This window comes from Miniopterus natalensis, chromosome 14 (assembly GCF_054644295.1).
Source record: "Miniopterus natalensis isolate mMinNat1 chromosome 14, mMinNat1.hap1, whole genome shotgun sequence".
Lineage (NCBI taxonomy): Eukaryota > Metazoa > Chordata > Mammalia > Chiroptera > Miniopteridae > Miniopterus > Miniopterus natalensis.
In genome coordinates, this window is record NC_142094.1 from 35,209,764 (window position 1) to 35,236,043 (window position 26,280).

A 26,280-nucleotide genomic window follows, 5' to 3' on the forward strand; every position below is an offset into this window, starting at 1 on the left:
ACTGTGAGCAGATGGGATGTTAATGAGAGACAACGGGTGATGTATTGTGAAAAGTCTAAGATTGTCCTGCTCATTACAGCCCCTGGAGGAACAAGCTAAACCATTGTATGGCAACACACTTCCTTTCTAAATTCAGGGAGAAGTTATCTCAAAAACAGTCCCCAGCACCAATAGGCAGAAATAAAAAATTTTGTCATGCAATTGACAGCTTATTTTAACATGTACTACAACAGAGATGTGCTATAACTATAACATGTACTATAACATTTTAGAAACCCCTTGAGAAATATTCAGTGAAATTATACAAATAGTGAATAGGCCTCCTGTTCTTCAATTCAGCTTTAACACCCCCTCCCCACTTTTAAAAAATGAGCAACAGACTGAGGATCTTCAAAGAACAGAATCCTGCCCCACCCTGGTTCCGCCCATGAAAAACAGCAAACAATATTTTCCTTCCTTCTTGTTGAGCTGTGATCCTTAAAATGTATTTTCTTAATTCTAAGAGTCCCCCAAACATTTAGTAATTTAAACATTTGGTTTAAAAATATGTGAACAAACTAGGTTTCATTTGTCCAAAATCAAGACCACTTGGAGAAGAAATAGAGAAAGATGCAAAGAATGTCTGAGCATAGTAGATATTTCATTCCTTTTAAAACCACACTTCACTGACTCAATGAAAAAAAAAAAAAAGCCTTTTATTTTAAAAATCTCTTTCAAGGTGAAATTATCTGTGTCCAAGCCATAGCTTGGAGCAAAATTTTACAGCTGAGTAACAAACCTCTTAAAACTTGGATATATAATAGAAATGCTATAATAGAAAGTTAATTACAGTGGGCTCCAGTAAGGTATAATTTTTTTTCCCATCAGTTTGGAATTTGGAGAGAACATCAGCCTGACATGACCATCTCTATCCCCAAACTCTGACTCCATTATTTCATTTTGTTGGGCTGTGTGGCAAAGGCCAGAGAGCAAGTATCTCCTTTCTTTACTTTATTGTCTGGGTTTGCCCAAAGGTTTCCGAGAAAAAAACAAATTCTTTCAAAAGAGGCCAGCATCAATAACAGGAGTTTTAAGTTACAACAGCCTAAGGGCAAGAAAGAAGTCCTGCCCACTCCTAAGGGGGAAAGCACTATAAACACACTCTTAATAAAGGCAAATTAAAAAAAATTTAATCTTAACCATCGTCAGACTTTTTTTTAGGACTTCGACAGGGTGGAGTTTACTCTTCCTAGGACACTTGTTTTCTAAAAGCACACCTAATACCTCATCAATGTCTGCACATTTTAGCCTGTGACAGAAGAGGCTGGCTGAGACAATTTACCAACATTTTGCCTTAAGCCAGTGCTTCTCAAATACTAGAATCACTTGGGGGATTTAAAGAAATCTACCTGCCTGATTCCCAATACTAGGGATTTAGAGGCAATTAGTATGAGGTGCAGCTTGGGGGTCAGGAGATGTAAAGGCTCTCCAGTGGATTTTAATGGGCAGCCAAGGCTCAGAATCAGTGCTCTATGCCCTTCTACTAAAAGTAGAAACCGTGGACCACCATCACCTAGAAGCTCATTAGAACAGCACAATCAGACCTACTGAATCAGGATCGGTATTTTAACAGGATCTTCAGGGGACTGGCATGGGTATTAAAGTCTGGGAAGCCTTGCCCCACAGCCATTCCAAACCTCTTAAGAGTCTTGGAGTCAGTCTTACAGGAATTCCAAATACCCACTGAAAAAATGATCTGCTTTACATTCCACAAAATAAAAATAGGTAGGGGGTGTTCTTTCATCGGACGAGGAGTTGGAAAAGAACAACAGGATGGGAGTCACGAAACTGGTGTCTCTCAAGCTTTCTGTGCTCCGGATCCAGGGCAGATACAGAGCAAAGAAGTGGGACTATGGGAGGTAGGGGAAAGGGGGAAGAGGGAGACAGTGGCTGAAATCGGTTATGATACATCAATCAATGTTTATATTGTACCAGTCATTAAATATTTTTAAAATCATCTCTGTTTTTCTTTTTTGGCCCACCTCAAGGCATTTCTTGTCATTACCAGAACACGCCAGACTCTTTCCATGGGAGTCTTTATATTGAGTTTCACCTTGCCCAAAACGTCCTTCTCCAGATCTTTGCAATGACAACTACTTCTTAAAATACAGCTCTCAGTTTGTCCCTTCCACAGGAAAACTTTCCTTGATTACCCAGTCTAAAGTAGCCACACAGAATTTTATAACATCATCCTCATTTTAATTCTCTTCACGGCACTTATTACTTCTGACAGCTTTCTTATTTGTTGGTTTATTGTCTCTTTCTTCTCTCTTTAGAATTTATACTTCATGAGAATAAGGGCCTTGTCTTATTCAGTGCTGTATCTGCATTTACTCACTAATTCAACCAGTATTGACTGGTTTTTGGCCATCTAGTATATGTAGGTACAGTTCTAGATGCTGTCTATAGTCCTTTTAACAGTATCTGCCCCATGGTGATTGTTCAATAAATATTTATTGTTGAATTAACTCATACTCTTCTACAAACATCTTTTAAAAGGCCATTATAAACTGTTCAAAGTGCTCTGAGCTGAAAATTGCAAATGCAGTTTAGCTACAGAGAATTCATATTCTAGTATAAAAGACAGACATAATATACACCTAACAATAATACAACCTCAAAAGCACTAAAGTGGCCTTCCGAACAAAAAGCTACGGGAGTGAGAGGGGTGAGTCTAGAATTCTACTTAGAGAAGTGTTGAAGGGACACAGTGTTTAGAGAGCATTTCCAGAGGAGGTGACATTTCTAGTGTATGTCGAAGGTGAATCAGGTGGCACCAGCCATAGAAATGACAGAACATTCTATTCAGAGGACAAGGCTAAGCAAGAAATGTTACAGAAAATAAAATGGGTGGAATGGTGAAGAGGTTAATGAGGCCAGAGGCAAAGTTACATTCAGGTAGAAAGTGACAGAAATTATGTTGGAAAGTCGTGGGGGCCCAACTGTGACAAGTGTACTGCCAACAGGATTTTAATTTAGTATTCCTTTCTGGAAAATAATGTAGCAGAATGTATCAGGAATTTTTAAATTATTAATTCTCTTTGACTCATAATCTCACTTTTTAGAATTTAAGGAAATCACATACCTGGACAATGATTTATGTTTAAGAATGTTTGTGAGTAAAGGGTTTACAAAACCTTTCCCCATTTTTGCATGAAAATTTGACCTTCAGTTACCTGTGAATCTGATGAGGGGGCAGGTCAAGTGTATTGACAAGTAGTGAACATGACTTTCTAGTAAAACTGAGCCTGGACTGGTAAGTGGCATCTAGACTAGAAGAACTATAAATAACTGACAGGAACCACAGTGTTGGGCTTTCCTGAGTATGACACTTTTGTAACTGAACGTGTCTTTTACAAGGACTCTGAAACCTATTACTACTGAATTGTTGCGAGAGCTACTGGCTTCTTTGGGGGAATAGGGCTTCTAAACCAGGGCAGTTCCTGCAATTACCTGTTCATCTTTGCACATGGCCTGCCATGCACCTCTGCAAGGACTCCTTTAGGACAGGAATGACCAGCACTGCCCTTCCCTTAAGCAGTGTTGCCTGAAGTCAATACCCTTTGGAGCAGAATGGTGTCAAATATGGTCTTGAGTCTGAATGTTGAGTTGAACCAAAAAGAACTCCTGATGCTGAATGTGTAATCCAGAGCTTTTTAAAAACAAAACTAGGGAGAAACTAAATGCCTAGCAATAGAAGAATAGTTAAATATAGTTCATTCATAAAATGGAATATAAGCATCTCTGAAAGTGCATATTTCTGAAGAATATTTAATGTCAATGAAAATAAATGTTCATGATATATTAACTGAAAAAGTACAATATGAGAATATATGGTATGTATATATATGTTTTTATAAAACATACAAGGAATTTCAACACAAAATTAGAAAAAGACAGCATATTAGAAATCTTATATTTTGTCACTTTTTGCCTCCTCTCTTTTCCTTAGTACACCTAATTTCCCCCACCCAAATATTTGTGATTCATGCTATTTTGGCCATCACAGAGCTCAGCGCCCTGACTACAGTACTTAGCCTATGACCCAGGCCAATCAATCAGGGTGTCTTATCCCATTCTCCATAGTGACTGGGGCATGTGGGCCAGGTAGAGCCAATAAGAGTCATTCCTGGGAGATCTTAAGTGTACAAATACTGGGAAAAACGAATTAAGACTATTGATTTGCCTTTGGGTGGAGAGATGAGAAAACTGTTGCTGTCAGTGCCCAGGTTCCTATGAAAAGGGAGGAAGCAACAGCTACCTTTCATTCTGTGGACTGCCCGGGTACAGAGAGTTGAGGAGCAGAGGGTTATATGGTCACATGATCTAAAAGACACTAAATAAAAAGGGGTTTATTGCAGGACTTCTTTACTAATCATATTTGCATGAGAACAAGGACAGGATGCAGTATGTGGTGTCTGTCAAATTTATTGAAACAACAAACTTTGTTTTCTTTTTCTTTTCTTTTTTGAGAAAAACTGCTAGCATGTCTGCTAAGATTTGTTCTTAGAACACAAAAAAGAAATGCTGCTCTGAGAAAATAATAAATCAGTCTGTATGTTATTATTTTCTGCTGTGTGCTTTGCTTCATTTTCTAATTTTTCTACAATTAAAAATTATGTTTAATATCCATACTTAACATAATTTATATAAAATATACTTATATATAAAATACAATATTTAATATATCGTCTGTTTCTATTTGTGAAAGGACGCAGGCTTTCTTTCCTTTTATAGATGTATTAGTAGTATTTCTAAAATATTAATACTTTTTGTTGTCCTAAATTTAAGATCAAGAATATCATCCCTTTTACCAATGGATGCATACAAATTTTATTTTTAATTTTAGATCTTCCTTCTTCTCTGGTTCATAACCTTACATAGGGCAGCCAAGTTCCTCCCTCCCCTCCTCCTTTCCTTCCTTCCTTCCTTCCTTCCTTCCTTCCTTCCTTCCTTCCTTCCTTCCTTCCTTCCTTCCTTCCTCCCTCCCTCCCTCCCTCCCTCCCTCCCTCCCTCCCTTCCTCTCTCCCTCCCTCTCTCTCTCCTTCCTTCCTTCCTTCCTTCCTTCCTTCCTTCCTTCCTTCCTTCCTTCCTTCCTTCCTTCCTTCCTTCCTTTCTTCCTTCCTTCCCACTCTCTTCCCCCCCCTCCTCTCTTTCTTTGTTAATCCTTACCAGAGGATATTTTTTTCCATTGATTTTTAGAGGGAGTGGAAGAGAGCGAAGGAGGGGGGAGAGAGAGGGAGAGAGAAATATCGATGTGAAAGAGACACATAAGTTGTTTGCCTCTCAGGTGTGAGAATCAACTTGCAACCCAGGTATGTGCCCTTGACTGGGAATCCAACCTACAACCTTTTGGTCCACAGGCTGACACTCTATCCGCTGAGAGACACTGGCCATGGTGAGTTAACCCATTTTTGCCCATGGGGGGATGGCATGAGCAAAGACAGGGAGGTGGGAATGCATAAAGTATGATTATGGACAAGCATGTAAACCAGTGTGGTTAAAGAGAAGGAGAGCAGAGGGAGGTTAAGTGGACAAATAGCTTGGGTCAAATAATAAAAAGTCTTCAATGCAGAGAAGCATGGGTTTGAAGACAATTAATTTGATAGTGATTTTAAAGTTAATTGGAGTAAAAAGAATCTAGATTCCAGGAAACCTGCTAAGACTCCATGAGATAGGAGGGCCTGAAGCAGTGTGATAGTTGTGGAAATGGAAAAGGCCTTCTGAGAAGAAAAAAGAAGCCTCTGATAGAAATAAAGATGTCAGGACAGCCTTCAGATACATTCAAATATTTAACAACTATTTATCAAGGGTCTACTAAGGGTCAAAGTATGATCGATGAAGTACCTGCACCTCATTGCTCAGGGAGCTCACTGACAAAGCATATTAGTCCCCACAAGAGCTACTTACTTACATTCGAGTTCAGTACAGGGTTTGAAACTCTGCATTCCAGTAAGCTCCCCAGATGTTCTTATCACCACCAAAGTCTGAGATTGTTCTCTATGGTGATCAGAAAATCATCTATATTGGGAATTTAAAAATATCTCAAGTTGGGAACATAAGAAGGAGAAAAACTGTATGGAAAAAGATACTTTTTCTTCCTCCAGGCAATTCAGGGTGGGAATCTCAAAGACAGGCACCAGGATGAGGCTGAAACTACTATTACACTTTTCTGGGTGGAAAAATAAAAATGGCACATGGGCCTTGATGTTAGAAAAGAGTGGCTCAATTTTGCAGACTTGGGCATATTCAAGTGTGTGGTCTAGGTATGCAATCTAGGTTATGAAAAGCACAATTCTCCTTTCCCAAAAGTGACAAAGTCTTTGCTCAGCACAACCTATAATTGCTACAAAAAATTATACAGCATATATTTTGGAAATAAGTACATTACAGAGATGTCTTTATATAGAAAGTGTAGAAACTGTTTAAATTTGGGCAACCCTTTAGACCCTAGAATGTTTATGAAGGAGATTTTTTTTAAATGAAATTTCAGAAGAAGCAAACATTGCAAGTGACAGCTCAGAGCTCAGAGTACAAGACTAATTAAATAAAAATCCAAGTATATATTTTCGTCTCTCTTAATATCTTCACCTAGCTTTCCCCCGCTTCCCTACCTTCTTTCCCTCTCCCTTTCCTAAATGAGTCCTTTCCACTAATGGGTGACTGTGAAGAAGACAGTGTGCTCCAATATATGCAGCTTTCTTCATTTAATATAATGCTGATGATTTCTTTCATTAAGTTTTAGCATCTGTCTGAAAATTGGGCACACACTATGATACATGCTATCTCCATTAAATGCATTAAAAGAACATTCAATCAGAAAATTAGTTAAATATTCTCTAAATAAATTACATTTACGATGTTACATATAAAATATGATAATTCTGAGAGCAAATCAAATTATGCATAATATTTTAATGTTCTGTTGAATAGAGTGGGGGAAAAAAAGCATAAGCTTGAGAGCCAGACAGATATCAGCTTGATTTATGGCTCCAGATTCAGGGAAGTTATCTAGGCTTTCTGAATCCATTATTAGATTCTCATCCATTATCATTGTTTCTGAACAAGGCATTATCGGCATTTGAGAAAGGATAATTCTTTGCTGTGTGGGGTGATTCTCAGCAGTGCAGGACAGGTCTCACCACTATATTCCTTCTAGTTATTTAAATGTGAGTAGCATTCTTACCTCCAGCTTTGGGACAACAAAATGTCCCTACAAATTTGCAAATAACCTCAAGAAGGATGGGAATGCGCTAAAGAGATCATAATACAGGGTGGGGCAAAGTAAGTTTCAGTTGTGAGTATGCCAAACACAGTTTATTTTTGTATTATTATTTATTATTGCATTATTTTCCATACAAAAACTGTAAACCTACCTTTGCCTCACCTTCTTTGAGTTGGGAGCATTTTTCTGAAACTTTTGCGTTAACAAAGAGGTAGGTAAGAGAATGTGGTGAGGTCATTCAGACCTCGGTTTAATCATAGCCGTTAATAGAGGCTGTGTGCAGCAAACTGCTTAATCTAAGCCTGAGCATGTCATCTATAAAATTACAATAGAGTAATACCTGCCTCAGAGGATTGTTGTGAGAATTTAGTGAAATAATGTGTGCTCAGCACTGAGCACCGAGCCTGGTGCAGAGTAAGCACTCAGTCAAGTCAGCTCGAGCTGCTCCAGTCATTATTGTGATTAAAGCCAGATGCCTGAGATCAAGGAGAAGGGAAGTGGCAAGGAAATAAGATACCTCAAGAAGTTTTGCAAAAACAGAAATTAGGAAATAAAGAGTAGCTCGAGAGTGTAGAGTTGTTAGCTTCCCTGCCCTCATAAGATAGGGAGATGCTGTGTATAGCTGAAGGCAAGGGGAAAACACATAATGGTGAAAATGAAGCAGAGATTCAAGAAAGGGTGGCTACGTGAGGCAATGCGACAAAGAAGCTCACAGGATTGAGCACACAGGGAGAAAAGAGATTTCTGGCATTTCTTTGTGGCTTTTCCAAACTCGAATCTGTGTTTACGTGTTCATTGAGATGGCCCAATTTCATCAGGATTTTTAGGAATTCTACACTTTATTAGCACCTCACTCTCAAAGTGATGGCCAGCCATCAACAGAGCTGTTTTAATGTTATCAAACTCAAGAAAAAAGAATCTGGAATCGAGAGTGTGCCAGTTAAATAAGGGAGTCCAGTGTACTAGGAAGCGATCTCTTCCCTGTAACTTGTTCCTGGCAAGAGATCTTGGCCTCAGAGCTCTGATATCTGATAGCATTTCAAGGACCACTTTTACATTTTCTTTAAGTATGTTTTCAATGATTTTTTTAAACCCTCAGTTGCCCTTTCTTATTTCCTCTACCTTCTATATGTAGTACTAAAATACCTTTTCATATCTGATTCATTCCAATGTCCTTTCAGTTCCTAATCTCACCTTTTTATGCCAAGAAGAATTTTCCAACACAATTATTTTCAAGTGTCTTTCACATAAACTGCAGAGATTCATTCCATATTCTCTGCGATGATCCAGTAATCAGAAAAAAAAAAAAAGCAGTCTCTGGCTTCTAGGAAGTAACACTGACTACAGTGATATCATTATAGGTCATGTTTCTTTTTTTGGGTTTAAATTTTATATTAAAAGACAAGTTAGTCTTTGTACAGTTTAATGGCTGACATACATGAAATTCGAATGCACTTTATTTTTTTCATTTTATTGTTGAAAATATTACAGATGTTATAGGTCATGTTTCGAAAATTAAAAAGTAAAGAAAAATAAAGTTTGAAGAATACAGTGCTATCTTAAAGCTGTATAAGAAGTGACTGAAAGGTTAAAAATAGCTATGGATACTAACTCTTCATAAAGGGTCTGCCACAGGATACTACTTTCTGCAGATGCTCTCTAAGTCCAGGGTTTTATGACTTAAGAGACTCTGCCTACCCTACTCCTCTCCTGAAGGTTCACAATGCACCCCAAAGAGTCCTGAAGACAAGAACCTACATGAGTTATTTTATCATTTCTTCCCAAACTTACCCAAGGATGGTATGCACACTTAATGCAATACCCATTAATATCCCACAGAACCGGTGTTCTGAAGACCAATGTGGTGAAGGACCAGAATTAATTTGTGTGTTTTTGTTTTAGTTGTTACTGTTTCTTTAAACTTCCAATCAATTGAAGGCTAAGATTTTTGCTAAATACAAGAGCATATGTTTGGATGTCACGGCAATGTAAAGTTACTATGAAGCTTTCTAAATGATACTCTCAATATCTGAATTATCTTGTCACAGGTTAGTAGCAAGAAGTGTCCAGGTGGGCACTGGTCCATGAACCATACCGAGGAGAAGCTCAATCATTCATTGTGTACCACCCTCGAACTTGGTGGAATGTATATCACTAGGAAGACGACACTGGAGTATATACATAAATTCCCCCACTTACCCCAAAGGAGTATGTGGCATGTTGAAAGTAGCATGCCTTTATCTTGAGGAATGTTCATGAAAGCCACTTTCTAAATCAATATCTTATAATATTTTAAAGCAGAAGTCTGGACAAAATATAAACCACCTCCCTAAATTCTTCTTTAAAAAGAACGTATCTTCAACATAAATTCCTTTCCCACAGATATAAGTATTTAGGAATACTGAAAGGATGGTCAAAGTCTTTCCTTTATCTATTTTCTTTAAAACTGCATAAATGGAGTTGAGGGGTAAGTAAGAGAGATCGGTTCTCCACTCTTAGTTTGCCAGGGTACTGGTGTTCATAAAACACACAAGTCCAAAGCATGGTTAAACAGCCAAGGCAATGTGTTCCTTAAGTAGCTAGGCTTGCTGAATTCAAATTTAATTAAATATTTTTTGAACAGGGGATATATCTCTGTAAATGTTTTATGCTATGCTCTTTTTCTACAAAAAGTCAGAATGCAATAATAATATGATTTTTTTTGAGCAATTAATTTGCTATAACATAAATAAAATTCAAATTCTTGATTTAACCCCAAACAACAATTCAAGCAAATTTTATTTTTCTATTAATGTCATTAAATGATGGGTAACTATTATTTAAAAAAGAACAGAAGAATGGTACAGTGCGACCTACACTAACAACAATAATTTAGGGATTGTCCCATGTCTAGGGTTGTCTCTTAAATGGTAATATTCAGAATTTGTTCAGAGAAAAACAGACTAATAGAGCAACAAAGACGGTGCCCATCACACTATGGAATTACCACCATGAAGATCAAAAATGACGGGAATGATGGTGATGACAGTCATGGAGATGAAGATGGTGAACAAGGATACTAAGGATGATAGAAATGACAGTGATGGTGGGGATTCAGAGATGATAACAGACAATAACAGTGGCATCTAACCCTTACTGATCACGGCTGTCTTCCTAACAATGGGCTGAAGGCTTTATATACATCACCCCACTTAATGCTCCTGAGTTTCCTCTGAGGGAGGCACTGCCACTGTTTCTTTTCAGCTGGGGAATTTCAGGGTCAGAGAGGGCCAGTATTTTTCCAAGTTCATACAGCTCTCCAGTGCAGGAGCTGGGACAAAAACCAAAGTTCTGCATGACCCTAGAGGACATATTTTAGCTTACTAAGCTATGCTACCATCTGCTATGTAATAATGCCTACAGATTCATAATGTATGCTGCTGAATGCATACATGGAATCTTATAAGGTCATGCAACCCACTACCTATTTCAGGTAGATTCATGTTTATTCTGGTTAGATTTTCATCTGATTTCTTTTTAAAGACCTACAAATATTAAAACTTGAGAATCAGCTGCCTGAAGTTCTTTGTGGAGTGAGATCTACTATCAATAAAATCTATTCCAAGATGGCTCTCATATTCTCTCTCAGACATTTAAAAATATAGTTACTTTTGCCCATCTAAACACATTCCTTGTTTTCTAATGTCTACCTTTACTGCCACAGTTCAAGTCTCCAAGATTCCTATGCTTAAAAACTTGAGGCCATCTGACTCCTACATCCCTCTTATTCCTTCTACCCAATGAGTCTTTGATACTTGGCAATATATCCTCAACATTTCTTTTAGATTCATCATTTCCCTCCTACTCCCACTCCCATCATGCCAGTATTTCATCACTTTATTCCCAGTTGTTGATTTTAACTACATGACTGAGTTAAATCATACCACATGGTTCCTCACCGCCTACCACTTCAATTTCGAACATCTCACTCCGTTACTATCCTTTTTCATGCAACCTCACTTTACCCCCACTTTATCTGCCGTTAGTCTCAAAGCATGCCTGTGAATTTTGGTATCCTTGAGGGCTCACTACTGTCTCCCCAGATAAAGAATAAACCCACAATACACAAGACTTACTCATCCTCACTTTTCTAGCTTCAAGTCCCTAATTACCCCCCACCAACTACCTTCTGTGGTAACACTTCTGTTACTCTGAACCACATGACAATTCTCATGTGCTCTTCCCCACTACAGTCCCTTTTCTCATTGGTTCAGTCATGCTTCTCTATTAAGACCTAGGGATAACAGGTTTCCTATATGAACTTCAACGTATCCTCTGCACAACTGATCCTTCCGTGAATCCTCTGCTATAGCATTTATCACCTAGCATTGTCATTATTTATGTTTTTGCACTCTTATCTGCTGCTCTTTCATATCCTAGCAATAGCACAGTGCATGGCCTACAGAAGAGTCTTAATAAATGCTTACTGAATGAATGAATGAACTATTGATTCCAAATATGCTCTGCTCATTCCTATGCAACCTACTTATAATGTACTCCATAGCATTTTCTAACTACCCCAACTCATGAAGCTGAGAATCAAATCAGAGATTTGGAATATAACAAAGCAAAAAACACCCAATCAGAACAGCAAAAAGAATTAAAAAAACAAACCCAGGGAATAGTGTAAGGAACCTCTGGGACAGCTTCAAGTGTACCAACATTTACATCATGGGGGTACCAGAAGAAGAAGAGAGAGAGCAATAAATTGAAAACTTATTTGAAAAAATGACAGAAAACTGCCCTAACCTGGTGAAGGAAATAGACATAGATGGCTAGGAAGCAGAGAGAGTCCCAGACAGGATGAGCCCCAAAAGGCTCACACCAAGACACATCATAATTAAAATGCAAAAGGTTAAAGACAAAGAGAAAATCTTAAAGGCAGCAGAGAAAAGCAGGTAGTTATGAGAGAGCTCCCATCAAACTGTCAGCTGATTTCTCAACAGAAACTTTGAAGGCCAGAAAGGTTTGGCATGAAATACTCAAAGTGATGAAAAGCAAGGACCTACAACCAAGATTACCCTACCCAGCAAAGCTATCAGTTAGAATCAAAGGACAGATGAAGAGCTTCCCAGGCAAGAAAAAGCTAAAGGAGCTCATCACCACCAAACCTGTATTACATAAAATGGTAAAGGGTTTTCTTTAACAAGAACAAAAAAAGGATAAAAATATGATCAATAAAATGGCAATAAATACATATCTATCAACAATTGAATCTAAAAAACAATAAACGAACAAGCAGAACAGAAACATACTCATAAATACAGAGAACATTTTGAAGGTTGCAAGATGGAAGAGTGGGGGTATGGGTGGAAAAGTTGAAAGGATTAAGAAGTACAAATTGGTTGTTACAGAATAATCATTGGGGTGTAAAGTACAGCATAGGGAATGTGGTCAATAATATTCTAATGGCTATGTATGGTGTCAGATGGGTACTAGGTTTATCAGGATGATCACTTAGTTGTATAATGTCTAATCACTGTGGTATACACCTGAAACTAATATAATATTGTATGTCCACTGTAATTGAAAAATAAAAAATGATTTAAATAAAAAATTAATATAAAACTTACTGGGGAAAAGAAAAAATATTTCTTTTTAAAACTTGTATGCCACATTGTTTTTAATATATCCTTGCATCATATTGACTTTTTGCACAATCCTACACTCATCAAGTCTTCACCCGTAATTTAATCTCCTTTCCTCTTAAGTTTATGATTAGTCAGTCTTGATCCATTATATCCTTATATTACTGCATTTTCCATTGTACTTGCCTCGCCAGAACTTCATCTAATTTCTGAAAGCTTATTTTCCTATTTAATGACATAGTTTGAATTTTAATTCTACCCTTGAAAGCATTAGAAATGTTATCTCCTACAGGAACTTTAAATCTGGAAAGCATATTCTGAGTTCTGTTTCCTGGGTCATCGATTAACATAGCTGACATAGCTGTAGGCTGAATTAGATAGGTTCTTCAAAGTTGGTGCCTAACTGCTGATAATTATCCTTTAAGGGAAACCTTTAATAAAATTACTTTTCTATGATTCTTATGAGACTTTAGTCAAATTCCTACTTCTTTAAGATTTAGGGAAACGTTAGTCAAGTTAACACTTTCGAAGATTCTTAAGGAAATGAAATCAGTATTCTTCATTCCTTTACCGTGTGTGTGTGTGTGTGTGTGTGTGTGTGTGTGTGTGTGTGGCAGGTATTAGAAAACAGAACTTATATTGGTCTGGTATAATATTATTTTTATAAAGATGTGACTGGTAATATCCAAATATTTTGTGTTTTAGTTTATTGCAATTCATTCATTTCCATGATTTGTTCTATTTTTCCTTTCAATTCTGTCATTGTTTGCATGTATTTTGGGGTTCTACTGTTAGGTGTGTGTATATATTTATAATTGTTACATCTTCCTGGTATTGACCCTTTTATCATCATGACATATCCCTCTTTCTCTTGAGCAATACTTCTTGTTTTAAAGTTTATTTTTGTCTGATTGCGTTATAACCACTACAGCTTTCCTATAGCTACTGTTTACATATATGTCTTCTTCATCTATTTAAACAGATTTTTGTCTTTGAATCTAACGTGTGTCTCTATAGACAACCTATAGTTGATTCTTGCTTTTTAAAAACAGTACACCAATCTCTGTCTTTTGACAGATGTTTGGACCATTCACATTTAATTAACATGGTTGGATGTACATCTTCCATTTTACTATTTGTGTTTTATATGTATCCTATCTTTTTTTATTCTATTACTCCTTTAATGCTTTTTTGTGTCATGTGTATTTTTAGTGTACTATTTTAACTCCTGTGCTGATTTTTTAAATGATTCTATTTGGAGTTATTTTCTTAATGGACGCTGTAGGGATAACATTATGCATCTTGATTTATCACAATCTACTTCAGAAAAATAATAAATTAATTGCATTGAAATAAAACTGGCTCCTTTATAGTTCCATTCCCTCCCCATTCCTTATTAGTATCATATATATTACATAAATGCATGTATACATATATATGTAAATTCAATAATACAGTATTATAATTACTCTATAGAATATTATATCATTTTAAGAAGTTATTAGAAGAAATAATAAAAACATGCTTATAGAGCCTTTTATATTAACCATTTTATATTTATATTAACCTTTTATATTTACCATTTCCAGTGTTTTTCATTTGTTTCTGTGAATTTGTGTTATCTTCTGCTGTCACTTCCTTTTAGCCTAAAAGACTTCCTGTGGTATTCTTGTAAGACAGGTCAGCTAGCAATGAGTTTGCTCAGTTTTGTTTTTGTGTTTTTAAAATTTGGATGACTGTACTTCACCTTCATTTTTGAAGACTAGTTTTGCTGGATAGATGATAATAATTCTTGGATGGAATTTTTTCTTGTAGCATTTTGAATATGTCATTCAACTGCTTTCTGGCTTCATTCTTTCAAATGATCAGTCATTACTTGCATCAATTCCTCTCCTTGTCATGAGCTGTTTCTCAGTTGCTGCTTTCAAGATTTTCTCTTTTTCTTTGGTTTTCAGCAGTTTGACTACAATGTGTCTAGCTGTGGATGGTTTTGTGTTTATTCTTCATAGGATTCATTGAGTTTCTTGGATCTGTAATGTTGATTTTCAAATTTGGGATGCTTTTGGTCATTATTTCATCAAACATTTTTTTTCCTCTGCCGATTTCTCTCTTTCCTCTTCTTTTGGAACTCATATTATATGTATGTTAGTATTCTTGATGTCCCACAGGTCTCCAAGGTTCTCCTCATTTTTCTTCAGTCTTTTTAGTCTTTCTTCATATTGTATAATTTCTATTGATCACTCTCAAGTTCATTGATTCTCCTGCCATCTTAAATCTGCTCTTGAGACATGCTAGTGATTTTTTTTTTTCATTTCAGTTCCTGTATTTTTAACTTCAGAATTTCCTTTAGAATTTTTTATAATTTCCAACTGCTTATTGAGATTTATTACTTGTTGATTTATATTGTCATAATTTCCTTTAATTATTTAAAAATGAATTTATTTAGATGCTTTGAAGTCTTTGTCTACTAAATCCAACATCTGGGGATACTCAGAGACAGTTTCTATTGACTGCTCTTTTCCTTACTCACACTTTCCAGTCAATTTTAATTTTTCTGTTAAAAACTGAATACTTACATAATATATTGCAGCAACTCTGGGTTCTGATTTCTCTCCCTGATGGTGTTGGTTGTTGCTTTTTATTGTTGTTGTTTGTTTTTTATGTAGTAACTTGCCTGGGATAAATCTGTGAAATCTGTCTCCTGATGGAGTGCAGCCACTTATGTCCCTGCTTGGTTTTCTTTCTTTTTTATTCTTGTTTTAATTTTTAAACCTGGATTCCCAGGGGTCACAGTTTTTTGCGACTGTGTAACTTAATGACTAGTCAATAATTGGACTGATGTTGTGCTCAAACATCTTGAGCTAGTAAAGCTGCTATCTTCTGAGGGATAGGTCCAACATTTGACAGTGTTTTAAGCATAAAGCTTCTTATATTATTGTATGCCTTTCGTTGATTCTACAGAACTTAAATGTGGTTTTGTGTTTGATTTTTTCCAGTTTTGTCGGGTTTTATAATTGCTTTTTTGGGAAGAGGATTTCCCAAGCTCCTTCCTTGGTCATAACTGAAAGTCCTTGAAATCAGGGTTTTGACTTTTTGTCTCTGTATTCCAAGGCTTATACTAAATGCTGGTAGAATGTCACTTTATCATTTCCTTTCATTAAGATGGATAATTTTCCTAAAGACTTTATGGGAAATTTCCCTGTTAACTGCAATTTTTCAAACTGATGGCTACTAATTCCATGATGACATTTATAGGTACCCTAAATGTCAAATGATGCAAATCACAGAACTTGCTTATTTGAATAAGTTTAGTCTTCCTTGGCACTCTTTTTCCTTCCCAGTTTTATTGAGATGTAATTGACATATAACATTGTATAAGTTTAATGTGAATAACATGATTTGCTAGACAAACACACACACATATGTAAAAATAATTATCTTGGTACTCTTCATTTCTTCTTATTCCAGTTATGTTTTTTATATTTCTGTTTCTCAAAGACCAAACACAATTTTTCTTAACAACTTCTGGGCTCCACTCTTTGCTGCTTCTCTTTGTTAACAACATTTTGTTCCTGAGAATCGACAACTTCATGTATATAATAAAAAAGTCTTCATATTTTATACTGTGCAAGCAACTTTACTATAATTAAGAAACATAACCTTAAAATCTTTTTTAGATTACCTAATTTTGCAAATTAACAATAAAGTGAATATAATAAAGATAATTAGAGCAATGCCTCACAGTAAGTATTCTTTTATTTATTATTTTATCCAGAGTAACATAGTTTTAATTACATCTTATTCAAGGTACTCTTGTGAGTAACATTCAATTTATTATACCTCACAACTCTGAAAAGTCATGTTGTGATAACATGTGTATCAGCTACAATTTATATCAAGTCTTTGACAAGATGGGAACTAAAAGCAAATTTTTATTAGAATTATTAATTTGAAGTATGATAACATAAAGGTTCACAAGGTTTCTTACTAATAGCTTGTTTTCATCTGAACAGCTACCAAGCCAACTCTCTTGGGAAATGTAACCAATATCCAAGTTCTATGTCTTTAATATAGTGACAAATCTTCTTCAAAGGGATAGGCTTCCCTCTTGAGAAATGCACTTCGCATATGTTCTGAGTATTCACTGATAAAACACAGCAACAAATTTAGATGGCGGCATTTGATATTTAAATGTGCATATTTGTACTTTCCTGCTACTGCCAATCATCACTCTCTAAGGAAACACGGGATGTGGAATGGGGACAGGAAAGAGAGTAAAATTCCTGAACACAGCATTCAATCTCCTTTTCCATAAAGGTTTTTAATAACAGAAGAAAAAGAATGTATGTGTTTGGTCTCATTTCTTCTCTCTATCCCTGTCTACTTTAGAAGACACTAATGAGAAGTGAAAATGCCAAAAGGTAGACAGAAAAATGGAAGACGGAAAAGAACAAAGTGTTTAGATAATACATAGAACAGATAATGATTCCATGAATAATTTATTTCTAAACATTACTTTTCTAAACTTTCCATCAATCACACTTTCATTAGTAACTGAAGGTAGAGACTAATCATACACCTTTAAAGTTACTATATCTTAATTTCTTTAAAATTGAACTGCAAGACAGAGAGTGAGGGGGGAAATAAACAAGGCAAATAAAGGATGGCAAAATTTTTTAAATGGCCAGTTGAAGTATATCTTTCCATATGCTTAGGTCTTTAATTTCTCTTGGCAATGTTTTATGGTTTCAGCGTATATATCTCACACACAGTCAGATTTATCCCTAAGCATTTCTTATTACTTCATGCTTCTTCATGGGTCAAAAGACTCAATATTATTAAGATGTCAGTTCTCCCCAAGATTGATCTATAGATTTAACAACATCCCAATCAAAATCCCACCAAGTTTTCTTGAAGAAATTTAAAAAGCTGATTCTGATATTCATATGTAAAGGCAAAGAATCTAGAAATGGCAAAACAACTTCAAAAAGGAAGAATAAAGCTGGAGAAATAAAACTACCTGGTTTCAAAATTTATTATAAAGCTACAGTGATGAAGATAATGTGGCACTGGTGTAAAGATAGATAATTAGGTCAATGAAACAGAAGTCAACCCTCACATATATAAACACTTGAGTTTTGACAAAGGTACAAAGGCAAGTCCGTGAAGAAGAAATAGTCTGTTCAGTAAGTTGTTCTGGAACAACTGGATAGTCACATGCATAATATGAACATTGTTCCATACTTTGCACTAGATATCAGAATTAACTCAAGTTGGATTATAGCATGAATGTAAAACTTAAATCTATAAAACTTCTTGAAGTAAAGTTTGAGAAAAGTCTTTGTGATATAATCATAAAAGAATAAGTTCATATATTCTCTCCTTCAAAATTAACAATTTCTACTCTTCAAAAGATACTGTTAAGATAGGAAAAGATAGCTAAAGGGTGAGAAAAATATTTGCAAAGCATATACTTAATGAAAGATTTGAATCTAGAATATATAAAAAGATCTCTCTATATAAAGAATATATGTCAAGACTCAAAAATAAGAAAAGAAGCAACCAAATAAAAAATCCACAAGAGATGTGAATAGACACTTTGCCAAAGAAGATATACAGAAGGCAAATAAACACATGAAAAGATGTTCTGCAGCATTAATCATTAGGCAAATGTAAATTAAAACCACATGAGATACCTCTACACACCAATTAGAATGGCTAATGAAAAAGACTAACTATGCTATGTGTTGGCAAGATGGTAGAGGAACGGGAACTCTCATACACTGCTTGTGGGAATGTAAAATGGTATAAACATTTGGAAAACAATTAGACAATTTCTTAAAAAATTAAGGATACATCTCACATATGACCCAGTCATTTTATTACCAGGTATTTACCCAAGAGAAAAGGAAATACATGTTCAGGCAAAGACTTGCACACAAATGATCAAAGCAGTTTATTATAGCCCCAAACTGGAAACAACCCAAATATCCACAACAGAAGAATGGATAAACATACTGTGTATATCCATACATGGAATACTCTATCATTGATAAAAAGGAATGAACTACTGATACCTGCAATAATGCAGATGACTTTCAAAATAATTATGCAGAGAAGACAAAAAGTTGTATATACTGTATGATTCCATTTATATAAAATTCTAGAAAAGGCAAATGTTATATATAGAGAGAGAAAGCAGATCAGTGGTTGCCTGGGGATGCAAGGGCTGAATGGTGGGAGGAGAAATAAATTACAAAGAATAAGGGGGAAATTTGGTGGGCATTTATGGAAATATGCATTATCTTAAGTGGTTTCATGGGTGTATACATATAGAAGACTTATCATATTGTAAATAAGTGTATGTCAAATATACCTCAATAAAGCTGTTTAAGAAAAAGAAGGCCAAATGTTACCTGTTAAGAACTTCAAAGAGTTGACTATAAAGAAAAGATCAATAAATAAATGAGAGGAAATAAAATATAATATTAAAATATGACAAAGCAGAATGAAAAATGAAATAAATGTGAAGAAAGAGAGGTTAAAGGCTAAGAGAGCAAAAGTACCAGAAGCCAAATTTTCCATAATTACTCTACAGCAATCAGTATGAGTGTGCTACATTCTTTTGTAAAACCAGAAAATGAAGTAATTTGGCCTCAATTAAAATGTTTGCAGGGGGAATCTGGGTCATAGTTGTGAATGGCAAAGCTGATAATGTTTAAAATGAAGTGTATGCATTTGAATATTTAAAAGACCTTTTAAGAAATATTCTTTGTAGTCAGCTCAGACTGCACGACCTCTTTTAAATTGTGATGTGCTCCTCAGAACAGACAAGTGATTAAAGTGAGGATCATTATCTGTGGTAAAGCACACTGTACACAGAGGTCCTGCCTTGAAATCCAAGAGTTCCTAAGTCCTGGTTCCAATTCCATTATGGACCTCAACTCAGCTTGAGAGCAAATGATTTGCCTTTTCAATATCTTCTAATTTAAAAATGGGAAAAGAGAGCCCTGTGTTCTCTTATGGGGAGAACTCAATTAGGGTTTTCAATACTTTCAGTTCCCTGGAGATAGTCACTGGCCAGGTGAAGTTATTAATTAAATGGCATCTTTGCCTTTATCATTGCTGTCTCATAATGTAAATGGTAAGTGTCCTCTTATTCCCATTGCTTCTAAGCTTTGTCTGTTCAGAAAAACAAAGAAAGAAATCAATCCTCCAGTACACTGACGGATTAACTATGCATTTCAATGGCACTTTATCACCATGGCACCCAGGTACTTGGCACCCTGGCAATAAACTGGGAACAGGAACATCAAAACTACAGCTCTGTTTGATGAGGCCAATATGAATTCTAGGACACAAGTCCTTTGAAGATGTTCCCTTTGTGTAAACAAGTAAAAGGCCAAAATGGATGTGGAGTCTATGGTTCCCAAGGTGATTCAAATTGAAACTTAATCACAAAGACCTCATCAATTTGAGTTCCTCATTTTCTCATAAAAATAGATAACCTCTTTGCATAGAAGACCACATCAATGCATCAGTCCTATTGTAGAGGTGCTCAAGTCAGCAAATTCAACCAAACAGCCATGTCTGTTGGATCAGTAAGGCTCAGTTCTTCAGCTGAGATTTTAAGACCACCAATTTGTATTCTAGAGCTTTTTCTACATCAGAGCAAGGTATTCAGACTGAAATGTGAGACAACAAGGTAAATTCAAAAGTCTGGCCTTGATTGAACTGTGAACTCTTTTATGAATTACAGACTTTTTTTGTATTGGGCAACTAAAGGTGAGATATTGCTAGAAGGCTGTCCATTGTATAGCTAGAGAGACCAGCTCTATTGGAAAACTGGCTAAAATAACATGAAAAGGTTCTTAAAACTCTTTGAAAACAAACTTTCTCTATAGATTTTTTTAGGTTTTACAAGGGAAAAAAACTATGTTGCAAAATGCTAATTTCAACTTTGTTACTTAATAGTCAACCAAAGGACATGATTTAAGCTGATTTTGGAGTGAGCTGTAGCAAAACATTTACCTTAAGAAACTGAATTAGTGAAATTATATTGCAGTGCCTCAAGGTAATTCTTTAAGATGTAAACTCCAAGTTTATTAAATATCAAATAGTCTGAGGTTATTTTAAAAGAAGCACATGTAGTATGTACTATATTTTAATTGTAGCTAATTCTCTATTGAATAATTTTCAACTGAAAGATTTTCTTTCTTCTTATTTCTGAACTTTTTATGCTCATGAGTGGGAACTCCTACAATCTTTACTTAAAAAACTGTGCACATACAAAGTGAACATTAACCACAACTATGACAATAAATTACTAAACGATATCAGATAATACAGAGAGTTGTGTTTTTTTTTAAGGTTAAGAATCCTGTTTATTAGCAAATGTAAACATACTTTTTGCAGGAATAATGTGTTTTAGTTCTCCTAAAAATAACCTATGGACTGCAAGTTACAATAAAAATCTACTTAAAACTATGACATATTTATTTTGTTTAATTTTTATTTATGTTGTACATAGCCTGTGCAAAAACCTCAGAATTCTAAGGCTGTACAATATAGCATCAAACTATCAATCTTGTCTTAACTAAAATTGGGATTTTTTAAAATTTAAAATTTGTGTTTTTTTGTAAAATTTCTTAAACTGTCTAAAGCTATATAATTAAGCCATAGCATACAAACAACATAGAAGTTGTAACATATTAAAGCCTAAAAAGAAGGGGGAAAAACAACCAAAACCTTGGGGCATTTCAATACCTTATCAGTAATATTTTCCTTTGTTTGGGCCTAAAAATTGATTAAAATGAACTATATTCTATCAGTTGCCATTGTCTCGAGTATACATGAGCTCACTATTCTCAAGAAGCTCATCTAGTCTAATACTCTGGCCTATATTTCAAAAGTGTATTAAATATATCAAACTAATTTCTTATTAACCTACCACTTATTAAGATTTCCTCATCGTAATCAAACAGTGCTGAGAGTACTCTATCTGTAGCCCCATGTATCTGTGCAGTGTGTGGAAGGAGAAAGCACTGATTAATTACCTGTCACAATTTTCGTTGATCGCACTGCAGATCTTGAGGAGGTAGTGATGATGCGAAAAGGAGGTAATGAAGGACCATGAAGGTGAAGGCTAGTCCAGTGTTTCCTAAAGAGAGAATGCTATTTCTTAGAGATGTTACAGTTGTGTGAGAGTAAATAATGATGATGATCATGATGATGATGATAAATAGGGTAAAACAGAATAAGTAGCAAAATAAAAGGCTAAAATGGTGAAAAAAAATAATCTTAGGTTTGTGAAAAGCTGGGATAAACGAAGTTCAATAATGTTCTTTACAGCAGTATTTTTCATATTCTAATATGCACTGTGTATGTCAAGAGGAAAACAGACTGTGTGAGAACCTCCCAATCTTATTTTATTAGAAACTCGACCCCCATTCCCATTGCCACCACCCCCAGTCTGCAGAACATTTCCTAGAATACACTCTGGGAAAAAATGCTCTACTTCCTTTTAAAATGTAATGTTCGAGGTAGCATTTAGTCTTCTTAAGAAACATTAGAAAAAGTCCAAAAGGTGAGTGTTGAGGGCAGCTCTGGGAAATGGCATGCAAACTGCTAATGTATTTATAGGAGCAAAATGTAAATTACTGACCTGCTCTTTTATTTTTTTTCAACATATTTTTTCTCCCTACTTTTGCATGTGTGAGCTTACCTAACCTTTCTCAAGCTCATCATCCCCAAATATTTACTGAAAGACAATTTGTAGATGGTTCTCAAAAGTGGGGAAGCAGAATGACCAAACCTGGGGACATGATATTTTCTCTTCTCTCCCAATGTTTATGGCAGCCCCCTTTCAACCCAGCATAAAGTTCTGAGTATGGGATTTTAAGTTTTGAAAGTTTTTAAATATATCTTATAACTCAAAACATTTATACACAGGTGTTACCTACAATAACTGACATGTTATACCAGCCAACTTTTTCTGTTATGTAAGAAATTAAATCAATGTAACTAAATCATTTTTCCCTGTCTTACCAGCATGCATCCCCTCCTGGCTCTGGCATGTGTTTATTTGCAAGCCAGCTTTAAATGAATCATTATGATAATATGATGTACAGTTAAAAAAGATAATAAATGGATATTTAAAAGGATTTACATGTATTATAATTTTTTCATCAATGATGTATATTCTGATATCCTGGAAAAGTAGATAATAAATGTAGTAAATGAATATGTAATAGGGGCTTAAACAGATTATAATCTTGTTTTCCACCACAGCATGCAGAATATCTTCTAATGTTAACAGAAACTATATATAGGAACAGAAGAAAGCATGTAAATTGAGCATCAGTTATTAGTCAGTGAATAGCTACAATATGACATCAATTATTTTGCAGTTGTTTTAACACTCAGCAAGCTGTCCTTCCCTAGATCACTTTCTAATTTGTAAGTTTCCCAGTGTTTTTCCTGAACATTTATCTTTCAAACAGAGTGCTCACTCGTTCTTATCATTTTATAAACCAACTCAAGACCACTGTCTTATATTATTGTAGAGATATACCTATAAATTTAGGACTTTTTTTTATTGTGGGATAAGACAGTGTCCCTTCCTCTTCTCTCTCTCCTTCCCCTGTCCTTATCAGCTCTCCCTTTTTGCTATAACTGCAACTCAAAAGGCACAATCTCAAGTATCTTAATTGTTTCCTCAGGTGTAATGGGGGATGTGAAGTCATTCAGAGCTGTATTTGTCCATGTTGCTTTTACCACCACTGACGACGACTGGGTTATAAAAACATTCCCAACCAATTCTGAACACTAGCAGAGCATAAACAAGATAAAAAACACTGGAAGACATTCAACTGACAATATTTTGACCTCTGGCTCTGATATTAAACTAAAAGAAAACTGTCCTTTGTCATGTTAGTATACGATGAATGCCAAGAGCCATGCCCTGACATGCACAGTAGACTCATTTAAAAAAAGGTAAGGGAGGAAAAAAGGAACATATGGAGTCTGTTAAAATACAGACACTGCAGACAGATTTTTGAAAGGAAGCGGAGAAGAAGGAGTTCGGGGTGTTCAGGTTTTGAACAGCACTACAACCAGCTTCCAAGTGGAGAATGTTCCACAATAGGAAGTTACGTGGCACAATGTTAAGGACTGTTCGTTAAAAAGTGAAAATATGAAAGCGAAAAAGAGCTGAGTGGCTTTCACTTTCTTAATAATTAGCATACAAATGGGGTATCTGTTCACCTAATCAACAAAACATTTTCTTCAGTCACTCTGTGAACAAGCTCTGTTTTGGGCCAGTAAGAGACACAAGGATAAATAAAGAGCTTAAAGGGAAGTGAATAAAATTAATAAAAGACACTATAATTTAATGGAATCAAATCTGTTATTTTCTTTGCATTGAAAGTATTTATTTGAAGCTCTATTTACTTTTTGAAAATATCCACTGCATTGTTTCTAAGGCGACCCAGAATTATTCAGAAGTTATATGTGAAGTCTTTCTGAATATGTGTGGTAACATATTCAAAAGCTAGCCTGACACAGGGGCTATTTTCAAAGACTAATATTTCAAATGATGGTGGAGATATATCAGAAGAGCATTAGATCTGGGATCAAGAACTTGGTCAAAGTCTCAACCGCACTGCTTACCAGCTATGTAATTTGGGAAAACTGAATGGTGCCTCCCAAAATCTGTAGTGAACTTTTCTCTAAAAAGTCTCTAAGGTCAGACATAATCTTTGATTCTTTTAACAGTTATTCTGCTGTCCTTATATTCTATATGCAAGAGAACGATAAACATTCAAATATTACCAATTTATTTCTATGTCTGTACAAATCTGGACACCTCATCCTTAACTTTTTGCACGTTAGACACAGATTTGCCTCCAATTTATCATCTGATTTCATGCATAAAGATATTCAATACTTTTTTTAAAAAAAAACAACCTCTCCTACAACAATTCCTAGAGATAATAAATCGTTTCCATGACTTAATTTTGGATATGTTAAAAATATCCTTCTCAGTTTTGTTTTCCCCCCCAAATGTCTGAGATAGGAAAACAAGGCTGCCCAGCTCATGGCAGCCCCAACAGTGACCCACAAGGGTTGATCTTGGCCTCCAGCCCTGGCTGATGACAAAAGAAACCCCCTGCAGTATCCATCTCAGGTTTTAAGAAGCAACGTTAAACAATGAACTGGTACAACTTCAAGAAAAATGTTTTGTATAGAGAGTTTTCAATCATTGAATGTTTTACTTATTGCAAAAATATGACATTTATCTGCCTGATAAAGGTGCACACAGATATCAGTATGACTTGAGAAAATTAGCTAATAGCCTCAATCTGTTATCTTCATCTTTAGTTCCAAGAAGAAAGGGGATTCTTAGATAAACTGAGTGTGACAAGGGGGCTCTGGGCCTGTAAGTCTTACGGTAGGTAACTGGTTGTGTGGTGGCAGACACATAATTTAAACTTTCCAAGCTTCAGCTATTATCTTTATAAGATGGAGTATATAACACATTTGTTCTCACTACCTCACAGAGATTGTATCAAAATAAATAGTATTCATTTAAGTGAATGGAGTGTACTGAAAAGAAGGGGAAATCAGAAGGGGTTATGGGGGAGATAAGAGAGGAGGGAAAGCTGGGGAGAAAAAAGAAAATGTTAAAATGGCAGTAAGAGAGGGCAGTCTGTGGGTAGAAGGGGGGAAGGAATGGGAGGAAATGAGGAAGGGATGTAAAAACTTGGTTTGGGGTTAGCCTAACTGACAAAGAAACTCAAGATTAAGGGCAACAGGAATGGAAATGAGGGAGTGTAGATGTGTGTATCTCAGCGTTTTTCTTTTGGTTCAGGAGCTTGATGAGTGTCAGTTTCAAGTGGGAATTTTGAAAGAAACGAAGAGCATATTTGAAAAACTGGGGCAGAATAGAGGAAAGCGGTTTTAAAAAGTTGTGGTGGGGATGCAGAAGACAAAAAGGGAAAGAAGGCAAACATTTTTAACTTGTCTGTTTTGCCTTCCATATGGGTTGCAGAAGGCAAAGGGGACAGAAGGAAGAGGGGAGAGAACATCTATGCAGCTCTGGAAGGAGAGAAGTACCTCAGACAGACACTTTTAAGGGAAAGCTACTTGAAGTTATCTACCTGTGAAAGCAGGGGAGCGACTGCCCAATAGACAGAGTGAATACACACTTGACTTTATGAATCCAAGGCAGTAATTAAAAGTTCTGGAAATAAGGAACTGAAAGGATTTTAAAATTGTAAAGCTGGGCTCCCTTGGGGTATTATATTATGAGCAAAGGATCCAGAACTTCCAAGAGAACTATTTAGAATTTTATTATCCTGGGAAAGGCTGAACTCTGAGAACAGGATA

The 26,280-nt window shown here is 35.7% G+C and overlaps 1 protein-coding gene and 1 non-coding gene across 3 annotated transcripts in view; both read right to left on the reverse strand.

Moving 5' to 3' along the window:
* RNLS (renalase, FAD dependent amine oxidase) overlaps nucleotides 1–26,280 on the reverse strand; it is a 212,366-nt gene that overhangs the window by 130,321 nt on the left and 55,765 nt on the right. The gene's annotated exons all lie outside the window — the stretch shown is intronic.
* LOC148091543 (small Cajal body-specific RNA 20) lies at nucleotides 24,953–25,058 on the reverse strand. The gene has a single exon (XR_015715672.1).